Source organism: Saccopteryx bilineata, chromosome 3 (assembly GCF_036850765.1).
Source record: "Saccopteryx bilineata isolate mSacBil1 chromosome 3, mSacBil1_pri_phased_curated, whole genome shotgun sequence".
In the NCBI taxonomy this organism is placed as follows: domain Eukaryota; kingdom Metazoa; phylum Chordata; class Mammalia; order Chiroptera; family Emballonuridae; genus Saccopteryx; species Saccopteryx bilineata.
In genome coordinates this window covers 264418214-264439475 of record NC_089492.1, presented here as the reverse complement: position 1 = coordinate 264439475, position 21262 = coordinate 264418214, and the positions used below count along the sequence as shown (strand labels likewise).

Genomic DNA, 21262 nt, shown 5'->3' with positions numbered 1-21262 from the left:
TCCCCCAGCTCCCCAAATTCCACAGTCAACATGAGAAAAATGGAGAAATGTTCTCTCGGCCACTGTCAAATAATCTACCCAGATGCGCAGCCTGGTTACTCTTACCCCAGGCTTGGTAGGGCCCTAAGAAAATTGGGAGATCAGCATAGAAGGAAGGCTGTGCACTCTTGGGTCAGAGAACCGATGTACATGCACGTCATAATTTGATACAAACACCTGCTCCTCCTCCTTTGATAAGGGGATCTGGAGCAGGAGACGGGAACCTGGGAAGAGCAGGACACAGCTACTGACAGCTGGAAGGACCCACTGAGAACCTGAAGAGAAAGGATAGACTTCTGCAGAGCTCACGAACTTAGAGCACAGGCTGAACATCATTATCTTCCTCATTTCTAAAGCAGAAGGTGTCACACTCTAAAGAAGCTCGCCCTGAAAGAGTACATCCCTCAGCTCTGTTCCTACATGTTGCTACATGTGACTTGTCTAGAAAATGCCTTAGCCTAAATCCCACCATCGCCAATGCTATTTGTCCCAAATCTGAGTAGCTGCAAGTTTATCAAGGCAGCCATAGCTAGAATCACATATTTTCTATACAAGAATGAGCGGTTGCCATATGGGAGATAAATGGTGATGGATAAAGACTTGACTTAGGGGGGGGGGATATGAACACAGTTCAGTGTACAGAGATGTGTTGTAGAATTGGACATCTGAAATCTGAATAATTATGCTATTCGGTGCTACCCCAATAAATTCAATTTAAAAAAAAAAAAAAGAGTGGTCTCTAAGTATGCCTGAGCAAAGCACCTACTTGGACTGGGCATAGGAGATTGCATCATTAGAGATTAGTAACCAGTGGGAGCAGATTAAGAACTGTTAATCAATAGGATTATTCCTGAATCTCGCTGTCCATCGGGCATTCCAGCTGTGTTAGTGGGAAAGCGATCTAGAGAGGCCCAGAAAGTTACAAATGCTGAGGGCTGCCTCACACAGTGATCTACTGAGCAGTGCGGACAGGTGATCAGAGACATTTGACAGATGCACCCCATGGCAGATACCTGGGACCACGCCTTGCAGGCACTCTTGACACTGAAATCATCCCCCACTGTGCAGTCAGAATCCCATTCTTGTCCACCACCCTCCCTCTCAGTTTATCTTCCTTCTGCAGGTTCAAGCCTTGGTTCATCTGTGACTTAGCTCTGAGCTTTCTGATCAGCACCCCTCTTAGCCCAGGATGACTTTTTCCATCTCACTGATGCTACTCATCTTGGCTAGATTTACACCTAAGGCAGCAGGTGTCCTTAGCCTCCCCCTCCCTCCTTGGAGAAACCGAAGACATGCACGATCTCACTGGGGCCTCTTTGTCCAACCAAGTGAGGTGACCAACAAGGGTCCAGGGTTTTGCAGTTTTCATCTCCACATGACCCACCTTTGGAAGGAATCACCACTCAGTCGCCTGGAGAAACCGAGTGCATCCACAGTGGGACTGTGAAGGGGGAGCTGGTGGAGGGTCGTGCAGAGCCAGTATCTCCGCGTGGCTCTAACTCCGGAGTCTGGTGGTGAGTCCGGGCCACCATTGGTCAATGGGAAGCCAGAGAGAAGAGCTGGACAGAGGCAGTGAGGGGTGAGGACAAGCTAAAACCTGCTGGGCATCTCGACATCTGTCACTCCCTCTGACTGAGATGACCCTCTAAGAGTAATAGCGGCTGTGTCCCTTCCACCTTGCAATTGCATGTGGCTTTCTCTTTGGCCAACTCTAATCACGGTCCACACAGGAAAGGGTACACTCAGATTAACCAGCTGCACTCAGTGCAAACCACCACAACCAGTGCACCTATGGGGACAACAGGGCAGAAGGTCTGAAGTCAGGGCTACCTTGACAACGCAGGGAAGTGTGCCCTCCAGACATGGCAGGGGGCCTCACCCTTTCGACAGACTTGTTTTAAGTAGCTCCAAAAAAGTTAGACCTAAGGAAGACAGTGCGGGGCCTTCAAAAGTCAAACAAACCTTCTTGGCTCCCTGTCCCTCCACTTTATAGCTGTGTGAGTTTGAACAAGTTGCTCAAGTTTTCTGAACTTCAACAATATCTCTATCATTAAGATATGAAATAATAACCCTAGCTTCATGAAGTTTTACCTGGCACCAGGGTTAGTACTCATTACACTCCATTTCCCTTTCTCTCAATTCCAATGAGTGGCTATGCCTGACACAGAGATAGGCCAGGTGTATGATGAAGGCACTCAAAAATAGCTGCTTGCATACTTACCTGGCAGGGGAGATACCATGATCACGAAGGTGGTTTTCCCAGGGCGAGGCTTACTCATTGCACTCCGAGTGTGCTGACCCCTGCGATTTCCCCAAATGTGGGAAACTCGACTGCATAATTTGTGGTAGTGGGGGACTGCGTTCGCGCTCTCCCCTGTATAAAAAAAAAGTTTAAAAAAAAATAGCTGCTTGCCCTAGCTAGAAGCTCAGTTGGTTAGAGCATCGTTCCAAGTGCAAAGGTTTCCGGTTCAATCCCCGGTCATGGCACATACAGGAACTGCTCAATGTTCCTGTCTCTCTTGCTCTCTCCCTTCCTCTCTCTAAAATTAATTTTTTTAAAAAGCATTAAAAAAAATTTTTTTTAATATTTCTGCTTAATTGAACCAATCACAGGGAAGTAGATTCTGGCTGAACTGAGGGAGAGCTAGCACCAAAACCATCCAATCCTGGCAAAGGTTCCCCTTGGGGTAGGGTGCTTCCCATCACTCAAGGTACGCAAGCCCATTGGAAGTCAATTGACTAGATGAGTTCTAAAGACACCTATAGCTCCAATAAATTATGATTCTACAAAGGGTTCAATGGGTTTATTGATGGGAGATATATATATATATATATATATATATATATATATATATATATATATATAATGGGAGAAATATTTTTCCCATTAATTTCAGAAATGTTACTTATATAAGAAATGTTTATTATAAAATGCCAACTTCATTCACAGCTCAAGGGATAGTACACTGACACAAGCTTTCTGAAGGGCAATTTGGCACAATGTATCAAAACCCTTCAAAATATTCATACCTCTTGACCCTGTGAGAATTGGTCCCATAGAAGTAATCTGCAATGTACCTAGAGAGGTACGTATAAGAATATGGCTTGTTATTTATAATAGCATAAAAAAGTGGAAATAATTGAACGGGCTAACAATAGAGGAATGATTAAATAAATTAGGGCACAGCCAAAAGATGTTAAACTGTGTTTCTATTAATCCTGTCTTTAAAAAAAAAAAGTCACCTATCCAAATATAACATGAGGATTTTTCCCACAATTATCCTTTAGAAAAAAGAAAATCTCTTTAAATTCAAGTTCTTACAAAGAGTCTCCTGTTAAGTGTACCCTCTCTCTGTTATTTTACTTTAAAAAACAAATTACTGTTTGGGGAAATCACATTAGTCCTCCCTGACCTCAATCAATGCTCGTTTGCACCTCCCGGAATTGGAGAAAAAGAAGCAGAGAAATTTAACAGGGATTTGGTAATTATTCTTGGGGTTGCAACCTCACAATGGCAAGTGTTGGCTGTCATTGTAAACAAGCCTTTAAATATCACTTTTAAAAGCAATACAGTAAGTGGTTATGTTGTAAAGATCACTGCTACACACTTATGGAACAAATAAAACGACTGTCCTAATGTTATGCAAATAGGTACTTGTGGCTTGGAATACAATTTCCAGACACAACCTCATACACAGATTCTAAGAATGTTGCATCTCAGTCTCAAGCAAGTTAGATGAGGACTATGACGTGCTCAGGACCACAGCGGTGGGTCATTCCCAGAGCAGCCCCGGGGGCGATGCAGGGGCAGAGGGCCGCGGTATGGGTAGAGCCTGTTACAATGTGAAAGAGGAAAAAAACACACCTATCGGAATTTAACGTATTTCATGTTATCTGTGGTTTTAAATGTCTATGTGTACCTAAGTTTATAAATTAAACATTACAAGTAAGCATTTGATGATTTCCCTAAATATTTATATATTCAATGTGGCCCCAAAACTTTTTTATTGAATCTCCCACTTGGGCTCTTATGGTCTTGGTTAACATAGATTTAGACCCATGTGATATATAGTGATAAAAAAATATATATCTATGGAATAGAAAACATGAAATTGCCCTGGCCAGATGGCTCAGCTCATTAGAGCATCGTCCGGAAGCACAGAGGTTGCCGGTTTAATCCCCAGTCAGGGCACATACATGAACAGATCAATGTTACTGTCTCTCTCTCTCTCTCTCTCCCTTTTTCTCTTGCTAAAAATCAATAAATAATGTGAGGAAAAAAAGAAAACATAAATCAAAAATGTTCTAGTACAGTTCCAATTTTGTTTAAACACACAAATACACGCAAAACTAGGACAAAGAAAAAAAGACTAGAAAGAACTATACCAAAATGTTAACAACAATTATATCTAGCCCTGGCCGAACAGCTCGGTTGGTTAGAGCACCATCCCTAAGCTCAGAGGTTGCCGGTTCGATCCCTGGTCAGGGCACATACAGGAACACATCATGTTCCTGTCTCTCTCCCTTCCTCTCTTGCTAAAATAAATAAATAAAAATTTTTAAAAACAACTATCCCTGGAGGTAAGATTATCAAGCATATAAGGTTTTTTCAAGTTTTTTTAATAGATAAATTAATGTTTTAATCAAGGGAAATAAAGTCTTTTGTAAAAGTGCCTCCCTTCTTAGATTCTCCCTTGGGGCTATTAGAATATTTATTGTTTGTCCCTTTTCATTCCCTAATCTTCTGGGAACAGCGCTCTATGCCAGGGTGAAAGACTGTGATGGAAACGTATGACTGACAGCGAGAGATGTGCCTGACACAATAATGAGGGGCGGCAGACTACTAAGCAATGTCAGTAACGTGTATGTGGTATGATTCCCCCTGCAAGAAGAGAGGTGGGGGAGGGGAGGGAAATAGAAAGAGTGTGGTGGTGTATATGACATATATGTTTTCATAGGCATAAAAGGAAACCCACCAAGCCGCTAAACAGCTACCCAGGGTGGAGTGATGCTACGCTCCTCTGTAGTGTTCATTTTTTTTGTTTGTGCAGTACACGTTTATAATAGGATGTGATCACTTTTTGCTGATTCTACTGAAATGGGGGAATGCTGAGAGCAACTCCCATCCATTTGCATGGCTTCACTGCTCTGCAAAAGAAAAAGAATAATAGCCAGTATTTTCCTAGACCCCCCCCAAGTCTGTGGGGCGCAGAGGAGTCTGCAGTCGCAGCAACAAGGGGCATTTCCGAGGCTCTGACCCCATTGTTTACTACAGGACTTCCGATCCCAAGAGCGTAGAGACAGCTGAGCTCGGGGAGCTGCTGGCTGAGTGTTTCCTGCAGCCCGGGACCATGCCAAGTGCTTTCCATGCATTAGCTGGTTAACACTGACCACAACCTCCAATCTATGTTACAGGTGGAGAAACTGAGGCATTGAGAGGTCGAGGTTACACAGCTTGTCAGTGACAGCTGAGACTGGACCCCAGGAAACCTGGGCACCCCATGGGTGACTCATGTGTGCCACAAAGACATCCTTCAGCTGCCTGGCTAACATCTGCTGTTTTCCCCCATTTGTGATCTGGTCTCATCAGTCACCAAGGCCTTTGCTGCCCACTGAGCCAAGGAAGCTAGCCATGCTACTTTGGCAGCAGCCAGTAATCCACCATGGAGGGCACCAATATGGGGGCCCAAGAGTCCTGTTTCCCAAGACTGCCAAGGCTTCCAGCACCCTCCGCCACCACTGGGTTGGGGCTGTGTGACTAGAGTGTGACTGAAATTGGACTGCTGGACAGCATCTGGGCCAGCCCCAAAATTTCCAAATTTTGCCTTGGCCCAGCTACCTCCCTACTCCTAAGAAGACCATAGAGGAAGAGCCCCATCGAGGAATAACAGATGGCTGGCACCTTCCTGCTAGCGAGTCTCAGTCCCACCCCAGTCCAGGATGCTGAGGGCCCAGGAGAACTCCTTTCTCTAAACTAAGCTGGGCCACCTTACCCTCCCACACACATACACACACACAACATAATCTCAGACCCCACTGTTCCGAGGCTCCAGCCCCACTGAACACCTGCCACCAAGGGCCAGAGCAAACAATCACAGAGGGGCAGACACTAAGAGCAACAGCCCCAAAGCCTGGCCCCACGCTGAACAGGCCACACATGCCACAAAACCCTGTTAGGGCTGCCCAGTACAGGGAGGGGAGAGAAAGAGAGGTAGAGAATTCAACATTCTCCCATTTCAGGGAAGCCCTAACCAGTGGCCCATCCTATCTCCTGTAGGGGATAGAAAAGATAAGAAAGAGCATACCCACAAACCCTAGATGTGGCCTCCTGGGGTCCTTAACCTAGGCAGTGAGCATCTTTCCTCCTTTAGGGGCGGGTAGGGGACATAGTTCCTTGTCCTCAGCGCTGACCCATCCTTGGAAGGGACTACAGTGGCAGCCAGGGGAGAGGGGAGCCCCACCTCAGCTCCATGGCTACTGGAGGTGGTGGCCTTGTGACTGTTAAGCCATCAGTGGGACAGCAGAACCTTCAGCACACCAAGACCGCTCTGCACTCTCTGCAGCCCCCGTGCTAACCTTGGCACAATCACCACCCCCCATTCCTTCTGTGCCACCCAACCTAATACAAATGGCACAAACTGGCCCCTAAAAGCACCTCCTCGCAGACTCCCAAGCCCATCACCTTCCCAGGACTGAGACCAGAACCCAGATGAAGACAGAATCACCCCTTCCCTAAGACAAAGCTATTGGGCCTACTCTCGTCCCCCTAAGGACGCTTTCCCACCTCGCTGTGTCCGCAGGTGCCCCCCAGCCAGCTCTCCATACCTTCCGTCCCTCCAGCCCTTGCCTGAACACGCCCCATCCCAGGTGAGCCCAGGGGAGAAACAGCCCTTCCGCCCCCTTCATCTCCTCCTCCCTGTAGTCACACATTATTAACAGCTTTTCTCCAAACCTCCATCAGACACAGGCCCATCCTTGGTCCATCTGCCCCTGAAATGGCAGAGAGCTGTACCTGACTTCTCAGTGGCATTGGAAAAGGTCAGAGAAACGTGCAGTAACACAGTAACGTGCCCTGCAAGGGCTGGGCTTACAGCCTGCGACCCCCCAGGAAACAAGAGAAGGACCTAAGTGTCTTTGGAAGCCAGCATCCATTCCTCCTTTCAGATTCTATCTCCTCCTCGATCTTCCTTTTGATCTTGTTTTCAAGCCAGAGATGAGCATTTCCATGTTGACTCCGGCTTGATTATAACTGACTCTGAACCTTTCTAGTGATTAAAGTAGCCGCAAGGCAATGTTCTCCAGAGATCTGTACTGCAGGTTGAATAATTCAAGTCATCCCTTCCAGAGGCTGAGAAATCTGGGAGAAAAAAAAATCAGAGAGCAGGAAACTTTTTTTTTTTTTTTTTTTAAGAAATAAGTCATTTCTCCCATACTGACTACACAATAAGTACTCAATAAGCATTGGTTAATTTTGATTGACACAAACACTCAAACAGAACTCAAATGGAGAACCTGGCAGCAACCTGGCAATGTCCTGTCAATGAAACAGGACATTGAATGCTTCCAGTAACTGGGGCAATTCAGGTGACCTACTTCCTCCAACACCTCCCCCACTACAAAATAATATGTGTGGGAGCTTCTGATATTTCCTTGACTTGGAAGGAAGTTTGACAGGAAGACAAGAGAAAGATGGCAGGAGATGGCCTCTGTTGTCCCGCGCTCAACCCGATGGGCGGGCTGAGGTTGAACCCAGTAGAGAGGGGTTAGGCCCAGGGGATGTGGGAGCTGTCTTCACAAAAGACTAACTGTGCAGAATATGAGTCCAGGCTGGACTGCCGGGGTGCCCACCAGGCCAGGTTTGACATGAAGAAGAAGAGGAAGTGTATCTTCTCTCTACTTCAGCTCTGACTTCCTGCGGCAGAGTTCAGGGGGTCATGAAGCAATGGTGGAGCAGAACCAGGCCATCCGCACCAAGCAGAGTGCCCGGGAAGTGGCCTTCTCACCAAGGGCTGCAGCAGCTGTGGCCGTGGCCAGTTGCCACCTTCAACTGACAAGCAGAGGCCTTCCCCGGGAAGGAGAGTTGAAGAAGAGGCATGCATCTGAGGGGTGCCAGCCTGCGCAGCCCAACTTAAGCAGTGGAAAATTCAGTGGGAAGGAGAGACCTCCCAGACAGCAGATAGACTTTTTAGCTAAGGCTATCGTGGCTGCTTTTCTATCCACAGGCCGGTGCAGGATGGATGGTTCTGGTTTGGAAACTTCCTACACAGAACTGGTCCGAGACAGAGAAAGAAAGATTGAGATTCCAGTCAGAGCTCTGTCCGGTGTACTGTCAGCACCTCGCCAAGCTGGAGTCCCAGCTGCTGCCTCCGCTTCCTGCGGTTGCACAGTCAGCATCCACAGAGCCAATTCATTTACCTGTGGTTTAATGAGCATCAGATGCTGCGACCAGGGACCTGGAGGCCCAGAAAATTCCAACGCCAAGCCCATTCTTTAGAATCAATTAGCACCACAACCCCACACCGTGGAGAGTCCAGGGGGCACAGGAGCCACAGAGCCAGTAGCTGGGTCCTCTACCTAGACACAGGCCCAACCCTAGGAGTCTTAGTGATCGGACAACAGAATAGTCTCCAGTGCTGGGAAGTAGCCAAAACAATTGGAAAGTGAGACCTAGGGTTGGCCTGGAATGAGAGGAGTCCCAACATCTCTGGGCAGGACAAGTCTTCAAGGAGTAGACGCCCTTTCCATTTCTGGACCCTCTCCCCCGCATCCCTGCAGGTCGGTGAATCAGGCTTTATTAACTTGGGAAGAGCCTGGACAGAAAAGTGCAACTAGTTTGTGTCACACCTACTGAGTTCTCTGACCAGCCCCCTCTTCTATAACCTCCGTCTTCTTTCCCCGTGTGGTCATAGCAATAGGCCCCCAGGCCATCCTAGTGTTCCACATGACCACCATGGCTCCACCCCTATGACCACTGTTCATTGGACGAGGAGTGGGCATCTGGTCTAAGCTGGATGGATCAGAGGCCCTTCCCTGAGGATTATGGGAAACTGATAATAAAAGTAGAGACAGAGAAGAAGGAAGAAACTAAGTCTCACTGGGTACCCAGCACTTAGAAACTGTGGGAGGCAGATTTTTCCACCTACTCTGTGTACCGGCAAAGCAAACAAATTCTGCCTTCAGAGAAAGAAGCAGAAAGGAGCAGAAGTGAGTAACTGAGAGTTTGGGGAAATCCCAAAGCAACTTTCTGGAATGTCCCCTTGCTGGTCCTTTGGGATTGGTGGGCACACTGCTCTGTTTTCTGCTGAATTGTTTCTCTTCTCTGTTTTCTGCTGAATTGTTTCTCTTCTGGTTTCAGCACCCATAGGTCCTTCAACTGCCCCTCGTGGATATGATCTGGAACACAATCCCCGTATCCACAGACCTCGGGTGTCTCTGTTCCCTTCGGAGAGGAGCTTCTGGAACTCAGCCAGCTGTCGGAGCCGGGGGCTGGGAGCAGCTGGGAGCAGAGGGGGCCAGCGCCTCCCTGCTCCTCCATCACGCAGCCCCAGTCCCTCTGCCTGCGGCAGCCATGCCACTGGGCCAGTTCACACAGAGCTCACCGTCCACTAAGACAGCGTTAGAATTTAAATAATTTAACAACCGGTTCTCTGTTCTAATACTGTTTTAAGTATAAAAAAAAACCACGATATACTGAAAGGTAGTTTATTATTTCATGCATTTAATACTTAAATAAGAATAATAAAAGAGGTATACAAAACTAGACTATGTTATAGAAAAGAGTTATAAAATATTAATGAAAAAATTAAATAATACCTGACAAAAAACAATAAAACTGTTATATTTATACTGCTTCTTGATTGGCATCCTCACTTGCAATTTTTTCACCTATGGACGGGATGAACATTACTATGGGCACTTAGAATACACTGTTTTGCAGGTGAACGTTAAAAAAGAGTAAGGAGCTGGACCAGGCAGTCGCGTAGTGGATAGTGTCAGACCAGGATGTGGAGGACCCAGGTTCAAAACCCCGAGGTCGCCGGCTTGAGCACAGGCTCACCAGCTCGAGCATGGGATTGCTGGCTTGAGCATGGAATCATAGACATGACCCCATGATTGCTAGCTTGAGCCCAAAGGTCACTGGCTTGAAGCCCAAGGTCACTGGCTTGAAGCCCAAAGGTCACTGGCTTGAAGCCCAAGGTCGCTGGCTTGAGCCCAAGGTTGCCAGCGTGAGCAAGGGGTCAATTGGTCTGCTGTAGCCCCTGGGTCAAGGCACATGTGAGAAAGCAATGAACAACTAAGGTGCCACACGAAGAATTGATGCTTCTTATCTCTCTTCCTTCCTGTCTGTCAGTTCCTTTCTGTCCCTCTCTCTGTCTCTCTCGCCAAAAAAAAAAAAAAAGAGTAAGGTTGTGATTTCCACACTGGACAGCGGCCCAAGTGCCCACCTTAGAGAGAACCCTGATTACAAGTGCCATTTCAACAACCAGTTCACCGAACTCAACAAAAAATTAGACATCAGTTCTGCCGAACCAGTGCGAACCGGCTGAATCCCACCACTGCACGAAGACCCCTGTGTACCTTATGGCTGCTTTTGTAGAGCTGTATTTTCTCACTCTCCCTCATTTCCCTGAAGTGGATCTTTCCAGATGCTCCCCTCTCATGATCTGTCCCTCTCCTTCTGCTTTCCTCCCTGCTTCCTCAGACCTCCTGCCTCGGCTGGCTCCTACCACAGTGAAGCCAGGGGAGCTGCCTGAGACACAGGTCTGACTGCCCTGCCCCCTGGGTAAGACTTCCATGGCTCCCCTGACCTATAGGTGAGAGTCCAAACCCCTGGACGTGGCAGCAGGGCCTTCCAGACTCTGCCCGCCCATCTCCTCAACCTGCCCCCCTCCTCCACACCTCACAGACGGCGCTGGGCCATCCCAGCACCTGTTCTCATGACACCACACTTCGGTGCATGCTACTCCTTCAAACCACAGTGCCTTTGTCACTACATCACGGCAGGCAGCCTTGGGGTCAGGCAGACCAGGTTTGACTCCTCATTCTGCCCACTAGTAGTCTGCACCCTTGAGAAAGCCCACTCCCACACTGAGCCTCTGTTGCCTCAACTATAAATTGGTAATAGGAAATCCACCATGCGGGCTATAGAGAGGTTTGAAAGAACAGGTAAAGCATCAAGCCCCATGCCTATTGGCGCCTGTAATGTGCTTACTACACTGTATGCCCACATCCTATACATCTAGAACATTCTTATTCATGCATCAAAACCCAGTTCAAGTGTTAGCACATCCATGAAGCCTTTCCCGGTTGCCCACTCAGTCCTAGACTCCAACAGAGCTCCTGCCTCTGACTTCATAGCCATTTAAACGTGCTCCCACTCAACTGCCTGACCCCTGCGTGATCGCTACCTGCACCCAGGTCTGTCCCCCACCCTCATGTCTGAATCCTCCAGGACACACCCTGGTCTGAACTCTCTCTCCAACTTCCAGTAATAAGACCTGGCACAAAAAAAACAGATAGTGGACATTTATTTAATTGAATCACATTGAGTTACTCAAATGGTATTGAATTGTCACTGGCATACTCTCCATTCCTCCCAACTTTTAGAGGTTGCGCTTCCTCTCTCATTAATAACAATAATAATAACCAAACATCAGTGATTGCTTCTTGTGTGCCAGGCACTTTCTGGGTGTGTATCTCATCATTAACTCGGTCCTTACAAACCCCCTATGAGGAAGGCACTGTCATCAGCCTTGTTTCCCAAATAGGGAAACTGAGGCTCCGAGAATTGTGTTTCAAGTCCAAAGTCAGTCAGCCAGGAGGTGGAGGAGCCAGATTGGAGCCCATGTGCTTGGTTTCTAGCACATCTGCCTTTTTTTTTTTTTTTTTTGGCTTTTAAAAATAATTTTAGATTTCTAGAAGAGTTGAAAAGATGGTGCAGAGTTTCCATATGCCCTTCACCCAGCCTCATCCAATATTAAAGTCTCACATAACCATGGTGTAGTTATCAAAATTAACGTCGGTCCGATGTTATTAACTAAACTACCAACATTATTGGGATTTCCCCGGTCTTTTCACTAACGCCTTTTTCTGTTCTGGGACTGCACCCCGCATCCCACGCTGCATGTAGTCGTGATGTTTCCTTAGTTCCCTCTACTCTGTGGCCCTGGCCCTTTGGGGAGAGTGGCGGTCAGGTATTTTCTAAAATGTTCCTCTTGGTGTTTTCTCTTGAACAGTCTGAGGTTATGGATTTGAGGAAGCTTATCGCAGAGGCCCAGGGCCCGTCTCCCCGCCCAGGATCGGGGGCACGTGAGAGCAACGCGACTCAGAACTGGTGATGTTAACATTGATCACTTGGTTTCTCCGCTGCGAAGTGAGTGTTTTTCTGCATTTGCTTTTCACCGCCACACTCTAATGCTCTCAATCAACGTCGCTGGGGCCGGGAGAGAATCGTGCCTGCCCTGGCAGGATGTTCAGGGAAATGAAAGCCCAGAACAAAAGGACTCCAGAGTTGCCTAAGGCAGGGCCAAAGAGTCAGCTGCCCACACAGCATTTAGAACATCAGGACAGGGTATCCCCACACACACACACACACACACACACACACAGCTAGAATCATCTAGAAAGGCTTCCCAGGATGGCAGCGCCTAGGAGGCATTTATACAGGTGGCAGAGAGGGAGAGTCACTCTAGGCAGGGAACCAGCCCCAGCGAGGACATCCTCACAAGGAGAAGCCAACAGGGACAGGATCTAAACAAGACGGCCATCGTCAGACTGAAATCCCAAAAAGGTCATAGCCAGCCCCTGTCTCCAGGCAGGATGAGTGAAACCTTCCCAGTCCCTTGAAAACTCTCCATACTTACAGCCCACAAACGCAGAGCATTGGTTTCCAGAATGGAAAAAACTCAAGCCAGGGGAGAATCCCTCATTACTTCCCCCTACACACCCCACACACACACACCCCCACACCCCCACTCCACCCCACTCTGTGCTCCCACCCAACTTTGCTCCGCCATCCCCCCACCTCTGGCATTTATCACAGCCGCCGTTGTTTCTAGATGCAGGCAGGTGAGCTAGTCTGAGCTCTCCCCCAGGCTACTGCCGCTGGACTGCAGGAAGGGTGGGGCCTGTACAAGCGCGGGCGCGCACACGCACACACACACACACACACACACACCACCATTCCCCTACCCCACCCCACCCCCACTCCTGTCCTCCAGGCACTGAGCCCAGGGCCTGACACACAGTAGGGGCTTAGCAAATGCTTGCAGGAAGGTGGGAAGAAAGCAGATTCACTCCTGCAAGAAGCTTTGAGAATAGTCTGAAGACATTTGGGGACTCCTATCGCCTTCCGAAGCTCAAAAAATCATTTTAAAAACTGATGAGTGTGAAATTTCAATTATATTCACAAGGAAAGCTAGAGTGAACAGCAAGAAGTGCAGAACAGCAGCTTTGTGTTTAAAAGGCCGAAGGGACCTTGAGAGAAGAGAAAGCAGGGTGGGGACCAGCCTTGAAGCCAGACCCATCTGTTTTCAGAGACCAGCTGCACATAAACAGACTTGAATTTATAGCCCTTGATAGAAGGTACAGCTCCAGGGACATTAGAGAGCTATAAGCATGGGTAAGTCGATGCCATGAACCAGCTATTAAAAATAATTTAGTGCTCAGAGGCTACAATAATAGAGGTATAACATCCACACAAAAGGAGGTGATAGACCTGTTCTGCTCTGTACTTGTTAAATCACCATCAGAGAATTGGGTTCAAAAAGATAAAATGGATTTTGTGCAGAAATTGGTCTTAATGAGTAAATGCCTGGACTCAGCCAGTGAAAAAATGGGAAGAGTATTCCAGGTAACAGGATAATGTGTGAAAAATCTGAGACTAATGCTAACTGCCATCTGAGGGACCCAGAAAAAAGCCAGAATGCCTGGGAAAAAAAGCAAGCTGCAGCCAGACCGGAAGCTGGAGAAGTGGGGGTGACCAAACCCACAGGGTCTTGTAAGTCATATACAGTTTGGATTTTATCTCAAGAACAACAAGAAGCCTAATCTATTCTTTCATATTGGCCAGGGACTCACACTGGGTTCAGACACACACACACACATACACACACACACACACACACGCACGCACGCACAACACAGAGGGACACCTCATCTCTGTCTAGTAGGGACACAGTATTGGAAGGGCTTCAATGAAGCCAAAGGTGAGGGATCCCCTGAGCCTTGACCCTGAGAACACACACAGCCCAGTGAAGAACGCAGCCGAAGCTGCCGTGTGGTAATCTGCAATCACTTCTGGATTTGTCCTTCAGGAATATCAGCAGACCAGCAGCTGGCAGGAAGGGCAGCAGAATTACAGGATTTATACCCTTTTTTTTTTTTTTTTTTTTTTGAGGGGGAGATAGGGGCAGTGGTTCTTATCCTGCAGAAAACTGGAATCAGAGCTCACCTCTTTCCTGCTGCTGTACTTCTCTTAAAATCAAAAGAAGTAACCCCTCCCTCCATTCTTCCTATAGTGCGAACAGCCAAGCACCCACAGGGAGGGCACACCTCTCCCTAGGGAGACCTTGGTAGGCCTTTCACTGCAGCAACCACAGACTGTCGTCACTCCCTCCCTGGGGGAAGAGGAGAGTCCCACTGCCCTCCGCTCCTTTCTCCCCTCTCCCAGCCGCTACTGCTGGGACCTCCACCACCCATGTCTCCAGAAAGTAGACACGGCTGTCGCTGCCGCTGCCTCTGCACTGCGCAGAACGGATTCTGCAGGTCCTGCTTCTTTAGCCCCTGGTCAAAGTCCAGGATGGGTATCTCGGATTGGTTCTGAATCTGTGCCCTGACAGACAGCAAGGGAAGCTGGGAGAGTGAGTCTTTCAGACCCTCTGCTGAGGCTGTCTGGTTCCCACGGAGACTCAGAAGATGAAAGAATGCTCAAACATGGAAAGGTGGTTCTGCTGACGGGAGACCAATACGTAAAGGTGTATATGCCCACGGCAGATGGTTTTAACAACTCAGCCCCTAGTACCAAGTTCTCCCCTTTTAAGCCCCTCGTAGTTTTAAACAGCATCAAGTTCAAGACCAGGAGTGATAGGGGTTGGGTTGCAAGGCATCTGTGAGGCTCAGAGAAAGAGAGGCAGGAGCAAGCCACTACAGGCAAATCCCTTAGGGTCTATGACCCCAGGACTCCATACGACCCAGGTTTCTTACGAACCTCTGCTAGCAGCGTAAGGAAGGGATTCGTAGGTCCCACCTGGACAGACCTCCCCCCCCTGTTTAAACCCAGTGTTTGCTCCCAGTGGAGCCAGAAGGCCGGAGCCACAGGCAGGATCCATGTGATGAGCTGAGCTGCCTCCATTCCCCCTCAAGGTAGTCTGTCTCAAAGAATAAACTAAGGCTAAGGGGCACTCTCTGTCTACTCCTTCAGTCACAATCCCACATCAAGACATGGGAAGTTCCCATGAGGCTGACTTCATCCTCTGAGTCCTAGGTTCCTAATCCCTAAGAGTCTGTCCGTCTGTACTTCTGCACCCTTCAAAGATGGAAAAACCACCCAACAAGGCCAGGCCATCTGTCATCTGGAAAACTCCTGTACCTTATAAACTCCTGTACCCCACTCGACAACCGCAGGATTCAAAGGTCAATGTTCTGTCCCCATGCCAACCCAGGAGGGAGCAGCATCTGTCCTCCAGCGTGCTCTCTCTCTCTTTCCATGTCCTTACCTAAGACCAGGTAGAGGCCGGGAAGAAGGGCTACCCCGGGGAAACATGCTAAAATTAAACCACAATGAGAGCAAGATGGCTAAAGCTACCCCCTCCCCCATGATTAATTTAGGACACACCAGCCACCTCTTCCCAGAAATTAGATGAAACCCTTAGGGAAAAGGAGCAATCTGCGTTACATAATCACACACTTGAGACAGCAACACCCTCCCCTCATTCTACCCCTCCCCTTTAGCCTAGAGAAACAAATAATAATAATAATAATTAAGCCAGTCTATTTATGGTTCTGAAAGTCAGCAGTTCCAGGCCACACCTGCCAGGGTCGAGCTGAGCTGTAGAAAGACTCAGTGAGACGTCCCCGAGTCTGCCTCACTGTAGCGGGCAAGACGCGGGAGCTGCCAATATCCCCGCTTTGGGGAGAACACAAGGGCTATTTAGAACAGCTCATTGATGGGGTCAAGGAGAGGAAGCAGAGATTCTGAAGGGCATTTCATGTTGTGAAATCCGGCTGGCGGCCCAGGCTCATCACTCAGCATAAAGCCTCACAGATTTATTTATATTTTGCACGAAAGAGGGAAATTACTTAGCTGTAGGAATCAATTCTTCAATCCAATGTTTCTAACTTGGCAATAAATTTATTTCACCATCTCCCTTTTTCTTTTTCGTCTTCTAGCGGCTTAAAGAAATAAGCCACCCTCTGGGGAGGCCCAGGGAAGGGGCCATAGAAGGAAAGAAGGCCAGGGAAAAGTGAGACACCAGGCCAGGAAGCCACTCCCCGGGCAGCCTGGCCTTGTGGAACGAGCCCTGGAGTTGGGAATTCAGAGACCTGGGTCGCAGACCCTGCTCCGTTCCTTTTCTGCTGGGTAAGGAACACTGAGCAAGGCGGAGCTCCCTTTCCTAATCCCTGCAGTGGGGACCGCTGTCCCAGGTCCCACTGAACTGGTGGGAGAAGTAAATGAGAACAGATACATTCGGGTTTCTAGTCCAGCAACGGCTACCTTACCATGACTGACTGAAGGTGAATTTTAATCAGATTTGATGGAGTGACCCATAGCTTCTCCCTACCCAAGTTGCATAGTCTGTGATGTTACGGAGACATCATCGCTTGCGTGAGGGAACATCCGGGCCATTTCCCAAGACCAGAGACTACCTGGAGCCCCACCCCCACTCCCACAGACACAGTGAACTGGGATGTTTGTGACAGCCCTGGCCTCATGCACCCAGAACCCTGGGAGGTCTCCAGCAGCTGAGCAGGTGTGATGAATGGTCCCCGTGGCGTGGCACACCTTTTCACCAGAGACAGGCTTGGGCTAGTGCATGGGCCGTATACACACAGCTGCTGGTCAGTGTGAGGCTGTGGTAGAGACACACTGACATGTCGATTGGGAGGAAGCAATGTCATAGGGATGAGGGCCAGGGAAGAGATAGGGAACTTTCTTGCTGAAGATGCTTAAAGTAGAATGGGTGAGGATGGTCCAGATAGAGGGAAGGGCCCAGATGAAGACAAGGAGACAAGCAGGTACAGGGGTGTGCGGGATGCCCAGGGGTGTGGGAAATGCCCAAGGGATCCTTCAAGGCTTGTGCTGAGTGTCTCCTCTTCGAGGAAGACCTTTCTGACCCCTGGTTGTGCTCCTGCTCCCAAGGTGACCGCTGACCATATGCCTGTAAGGTTCCTTCACAGTGGCATTCAAGACCAAATCTGACCCCAGACCAGCTTCATTCCCATAGGCTTCCATTCCCCACACTCGCTCCTACCACCACCTCCAGTCCTTTGCTCCAGGCATTGCCTCCTCCTGGCAAACTCCATCAAATCAAAACTCCATCAAAACTCCAAGAATCCTACTAAACCCAACTGCACTGCCCCCTTTCCAGGACACTGTCCTAAAGTCTTCCTCCTGGACTGAAATCATCCTGCCTCCCAAATCCTCAGAACATTTTGCCCTCTTGAGGGGGGGGGGGGGGTCCTTGTGTACCTTGTCCTGTTACATCGACATCCATTCAAAACCAAAAATTGGCTGAGGGTGAATGCACACACATAGCACATGTGTACAATGGAACGCCACTCAGCAACAAAAAAGGAACAAATCACAACGTGATCTCAGACAATGTGGATCTCAGAAATAGTGTGTTGAGTACAAAAAAACAAACCTAAGAGCGCAAACTGGGGGAGTCCCGTTATATAAAGCCTTAGAACAGGCAAAACTAAGCTTTGGTGATAGACATCAGAATGGTGGCTGCCTTTGGGGACAAGGGCATTGACCAGACAAGGACAGGCAGAACACGGGGATTTTCTGGGGTGATGAAAATATCCTGGTCTGGGCTGTCCAACTCAGTAGCCAGTAGCCACATGTGGTGACTGAGCACTCGGAATATGGTTGTCTGAACTGAACTGTGTCATAAGTATAAAATATACCCTGGTTTTCAAAGATTGGGATGAGCAAAATAACATAAAGTATCTCATTAATGAATTTTTATACTGATTACATAGTGAACTGATCATATTTTGGATATACTAGATTAGGTAAATATGTTATTAACATTATTCCACCTGTTTCTTTTTAAGTTTTTAATAAGGCTACTAGAAAGTGTTACATTACCTATATGGCTCACATTGAATTTCTTGGAACTGAGCCGCTATAGATCCCAAGTAAGGTGCTGGTTACATGGGAAGACACGTTTGTCAGAAACTCATCAGAATGTACCCAAAAGATCTGTGCATGTCACTATGTGTAAATTATACCCTAATTGTGACAAAATTTTTTGAGCACCTACTATGTGCTATCAGACACTGTACTGGGAGTTTGTAGTACTGTGCTATAGAAAAAACATACCCAGTCCCTGTTCAATCTACTTGAAGAAACTGACTTTAATCAAATAATTGCTCTAAAGAATGATCTGATCTCATTCCCAAGTTAATACAGGTGAGGCAAGAACTCATTTGGACATCTTTGTCCCCTTTGCTGCTACCCCAGGGAGGGATGCATGTTAGGTGCTCAGTAAATTCTGATACACAGAGTTGAGCTAATGAATTAGTTAAAATTCATTTTCTGAAACAAGCAGGTAAAGAGAACATTGTTACCTTTGAGCTAGACCAGCTAACATATTAGAGCTTTTGTCATTTTGTAAAATTTCCAGGGACGGAGTCTATCCCTGGTTTTGGTCCACTCCTTTGGGATAAAATCTTAGTACAAGTCATGAAACATTCTGGTCAAATACTCTGAGCCTCCTGGGTAAATACTGTGAGAAGCAGGGTGGTCAGAATTAATCAAATAAAATAGATTTTCTTCTTTATATTAGAGCGTGTATAAATGAACTACTCTTTTTTCCTAGAGATTTAGAAGGTAAAGTATGTTAGAAATGCCCACACAGAGCAGGTGTTTCCCAGCACGGTGGGCACACTCATGTAACATTTTAGGAAAGGTTTGTGAGTAGACCTAGCCGGTTTTCTTTCCAAGACCGCCAGGTGTTGGTAGAAGAGTCACTCTGCCTACAGCTGGGAGCTCTCTCTCCACAATGTCACCATCCACACATCTTAGGACTAAAGGGGAACCACTCAAGCAGTCCCTGTTTGCTGATGAGGTTTTAAAGGAAGCCACCCCATGACCTGATAGAAGTCATTTAAATGTGTGGATCTATTAAAGACCACTGAAGTGAAAATCCAACTTGTAGCAGCTGCAGGAAAGCTTATATATTAATTCATCTGGGAGCAGTTATTGGCTTCTGCTCTGAGCTGAGCCTATGCAGGGAAGATGGGTCCAGGAGACATACAGAAGGGTCAGGCTAGGTCCCTGCCCTCAAGAATCACACAATTTAGTGATAGGAGTATAAAGAGCATAATCACTGCCAAGTCACAGGTAAGAAGGGCCCACAGAGAGCATTTGGGGGGCATAAGGAAGGGTGAGATTCAGTCCACTCTGGGGAAAGCTGGACAACAGTCTCTGAGCACCTCCTCTGTGCCAAGCACGGTGCTGGGCTCAGGGTCTATGTACATGGCTCCAAACGGTCTCCTGCTTCCTCCACACACCTCACCCTCCCCACAGCAGCCAGAGAGATCATTTAAAATCACAAATCAGATCACATCACTCTTCTAGTCCAAAATGTCAATGGCATCCAATAGTACTTAGAATAAAGCTCAAATTTCTTGACATGGTTGTATTGATCAGCTACTACCACATAACAAACCACCCCAAAACAGAGTGGGCTAAAAACAACAGTAATGTCTTATCACATGTCTGTAGGTCAGTCGGCTCAGGTGATTTAGGCTCACTGTTCTACGTGTCTTTGAACCACAAAGTTCAAAGTCAGTCGGAGTAAGTTTTTCTCGTGATGATGGCAGGTGCAAGAGAGCAAGCAAAATACACAAACCTCCTCAAGGCCCAGGCTTGGAACATCCAGACAAATAGCATTGGCCAAAGTCAATCACAGGGCCGAGCCCAAAGGCAAGGGGCAGTAAGAACACTCCACCTACAGTGAGCCGTGACAAGCGTGCAGATCAAGGGAGGGGTGAAGAATAGAGCCAACAACGCAATCCACGATCTACTGTCTACCTGAATCTCTGGTGCACCTTATATCTTGTCATTCCCTTTCTTTGTTCCAGCCACACCGGCCTTTTTTATTTCTGCAAATGCAACAAGCTCTTTCCCATTCCGGGGCCTTCGCAGAGTTCCCCCCTCGGCTTCAGAGAGTCTTTTCCTTGCTTTTGGCAAGATAACACTCTTTTATCCTTCTCATCTTCCCTTAAATGTCACTTCCTTAAAAAGACCTTTCATAACGCCCAACTAGAGACCACTGATAGCATTGACGTGGTGCTTTCCATCATCCCCTTCACTAGCTGTGGTTATATTGGGGGTTTTAATTGTTAGTTGTCCTCGCTCCGCTGGAGCGTGAGAGCCACAGGAAAGACAATGTGCCTGCTTTGCTCACCGAATCCCCTTGCAGGGTGAGTGACTGGCACATAATAGGTGCTCAGCTCACATTTGCATAAAGAAAGTGTCATTGCGGTTACATTTGAGCAGCCCTTGGAAGAAGGGTCGGAACTTGAAAAGCAGATGGGAGAAGAGGCATTGCAGGCATAAGAAACAGCCTAAGCCAGTGTGGTTGGTCCCTGGACCAGTAGCATCAGCAACCCCTGCAAAATCATTAGACATGCACCTTCTTAGGTGCTGACACAAACCTAGTAAACCAGGATCGCTTGGGCTGGGCCTGGCAATCTGTGTTTTAACAAGCTTTTTAAATGATTCTGACTCAAACTAATGTTTGAAAACTACTGGCCTAAGCCACAGGTCAGAAAATTGTTTTCTGTAAAGAACAAGATGGTAAATATTTAGGCTTTGATTGAGGGCCATGCAGTCCTGCTACAATTACTCATTCTGCTGTTGGACAGCACCACAGACCATGTGTTAACCCATGGGCGTGGCTGTGTTCCAATAAAAAATGACCAAAACAGGCAGAGTTGGCTTCCAGGCTTCGGTATGCACGCCCCTGGTCTAAGCAAAGGGCTGTGTGTC

General features: G+C 47.7%; 1 non-coding gene across 1 annotated transcript; it reads left to right on the top strand.

Moving 5' to 3' along the window:
- Positions 1–2252: 2252 nt before the first annotated feature.
- LOC136332466 (U1 spliceosomal RNA) lies at positions 2253–2416 on the top strand. Its single transcript, XR_010730724.1, has one exon. It is a non-coding gene; the product is annotated as a U1 spliceosomal RNA (small nuclear RNA).
- The last annotated feature ends 18846 nt before the right edge of the window (positions 2417–21262 follow it).